At 45.8% G+C, this 2,921-nt stretch overlaps 1 pseudogene; it reads right to left on the bottom strand.

The window, feature by feature from the left end:
- Positions 1-1,145: 1,145 nt before the first annotated feature.
- On the bottom strand, positions 1,146-1,612 carry LOC106844757 (cytochrome b5-like; annotated as a pseudogene).
- Positions 1,613-2,921: the final 1,309 nt, after the last annotated feature.

The raw sequence follows: 2,921 nt of genomic DNA, 5'->3' as shown, positions 1-2,921 counted from the left end.
TATATATATATGAGTTGAACTTGGTCACATGGCCCGCTGTAACTAATGGCGTGACCCGTGGGCAGGGACTATGGTGCATCTGCTCTGAGCAGAAGCTTTATGGGGCACGGTTGGCATCACTTGCCCTCTTGAGCCCCTGCAGCCCCCCTGCAGGTCATTACCCAACATTCTCACATCGAAGAATTCTTCATCTTTGTTCCAGTGACGGTTCCCACTTACATAGTTATTGGACCCCGATTCACCACCAACCCTCATTTTCCTGTGCCCTCGGCAAGGGCAGGCCCAACACTGCACCGGTAAAGCCATCTGCTGCTCAGACAGAGCACTTCTCCTGGAGCAGAAGCCTGAGGCCACCTCCCAAAGCCCCTTCTCATCTGCCCTCTGAGGCCATGACCCACAGGGCCTTGGGAGTGAGAGTTGTTCCGAAGTCCCACGACATTTCAGTATCCACTGTTTTCCTTTGAAAGCGTCACTCCCTCCCTGTCCCCTTTTACGTTGCAGACCCTCTTGGTAGCGGGCGCTCAGTTCTGTCCAGTGAATGCCTTTGCCTTGGAGGGGAGAGTTCTTGAGGCAGAAGTGTTCTGGGTGTTTGAATCTGGTCCAGAAAGTTTGGGCAAGAGGATGGGGGTGACTCTCAAGAAGGATGCAGCCCACTTCTTGACTGGGCCTTAAGGTGGCTCTGAGAAGCTCTGGGCTGGGGACCCTTCTCGTTCCTGCCCACTTTATCCAGTCTGCTCAGGCACCCCACTCCGTCATGCATGTCCCAGACGTGACGCAGCCCTCATCTTAACATAGCCCTTTCAGACGCAGGGTGCCAAGATTCTGATCCTGTTTCTCTTTCTTTCTTTACTTTTTTAATCAAATAGACAGGCAAACCTGGTGGTATACTTTAAACGCGAGATATATTTTTAGAAGATCATGCCTAACTCAATAACTAAATTATGTAGGAAAGAATCACCAAAATAAAGTTGACGAGTAAAAAGAGACACCCCAAAAGCTCAGGAATAGAAATAATAGAACAGTTCTTTTCATTTTGTTTGTTTCTAATGGAGACGGAAAGAGAAATTGACCTAGTAACATTATTTTTTCCAGTGAAGTTTTCCGTCAGTCAAAGTAGTTCATGCTGGTTTCTTTTCTTTCTTGTCCTAAGCGATCTCTTCTTCCGTTGGCTTCTGAGAATATGTTTGGTCTTCTCCCAGGCAGAGGTGAGACATCAGGACTTCATAGGACTGGTAGCTACTCATGTCGACCATCAGTGTGATGGCTGGGATTGCCCCATTGGCCCAGCGACTGGAATTAGAATCAATGGTAACAATAAGAGTTCCCGAAGGCTTGGTTATCTTTGATCTGTCATCCAGATGAAGCTCCCCAGTGGTCTATGTTTTGGACAATTCTCTAGCCTCTGTAGAGTACTCAACACCCTCCAAGTGTTCAGTAGCATCACCTCCAGTTTGTCCCCTTAAGACTCCTTCCTCTCCAGGATGCTCTTCCAAAAATGTGGTCAAATCGTCACCTCGTGGTGCAGGATCGCCCGGGTACTTTCTCCGTGGTTGTGCTTCTGAATGTCTCCCAGGGTGAGGCACTTCATGACCATGTATGACCGCTTGGCCATTTTGGTCCACACCCAGCCTCCAAGGCCCTGCGGATACCAGCGTGCATCTCAGAGAGCTCAGCCCAGGACATTCCCCATGGGTCCCGGCCCCATGCCTGGGGCCTGATCCTGTTTTTCTGGCACCAAAACAATGAGAGCAGAGTGGGCTGCAGAAGGAGCTATAGTGTTAAGAGCATCAATGTTGATGCCTGATTGCCCAGGTTCAAGACCTACCTCCACCACTTCCCAGCTATGTGACCTTGGGAAGTTCATTGCTTTATTTGTTTGGGGCAAATCGCTTACTCTGGGAAGCTGGACTTTCTGACCCAAGCAAGGGTCGTGAAGCATGCCTTGCAGGGGTGTCCTGAAGATGAACCAACAGGAGGCTGGGGCAGAGCAGGGCTCCTGAGATGCTAGTCCCTTCTCTCCGACTTTCTGTGTATAAAGGAAAAGCTGTGGGGGAGGGAGCAGTACAAGATCCAGACTCATAGTCTTTATGACTGTTAGGAAAAATCCCTAAGAATTTCCCAAGACGGATTTAGAATAGAAATTGAAAACATACATATTCCAAATATGTCTATAATTGACTGTTTATTAAACAATACAAATACGCTCTAAGAATAAAGGAAAAACAGCCATATCTTTGATTCTAACTTGTGGTTGGTATTTTTTAACATCCAAGAGATCCTCCTTTTTGATGTTTGTATTTCAACATTTGATACTTGTTTTTCAACATTCTCCCTGTAATTGTTTTCTATTCTGCTAAACAAGGTCAAGGAGGAATTTTTTTTTCACACTTGGAAGCCAATGCCACATGCATTTTGGTGGTGGTGTTCTTCTGACAGCTCTCTCTAGGGAATTAAAAATTATCTGTGGTCTCATCTTCACATGAGACCATGAAGAAAATATAAGCCAGAAGCACGCCTCTCGTGGAGCTTCAAAGTCCTACCAGATCTGCCTTGGCAGAAATTTTTCTTGCTGCTAATTAAGTGACTAATTCATACATTTTGTTAAAGAGTCACTGTTTTCTTCAACATCTTCACAAAAGACATAGTGACAGCAGAGAAGTACAGGACCACTATAATGACCTTCTAATTTTCCCTTTGACACACCCTCCCCACTTTTCTTATAGTTACTAAATTATTCAACATTTCTTGAAGCTGATTTTGGAGAGGGAGCCCTGATACACCTTACAATTTACCCAACATTTTGGGGAAGAGTGTGCTCATTTGGGGGAAAACTTCTATACTGCAAAGTTATTATATTGTGTGTTTTGATTCAAGTGTAACTATAGCAACTGCCTCTAATTGGAGATCAGTGAGGAGTGAGC

Source organism: Equus asinus, chromosome 19, assembly GCF_041296235.1.
Source record: "Equus asinus isolate D_3611 breed Donkey chromosome 19, EquAss-T2T_v2, whole genome shotgun sequence".
NCBI classification, from domain to species: Eukaryota; Metazoa; Chordata; class Mammalia; order Perissodactyla; family Equidae; genus Equus; species Equus asinus.
The sequence above is the reverse complement of the archived record's forward strand: the minus strand, read 5'-3'. Positions and strand labels throughout refer to the sequence as shown.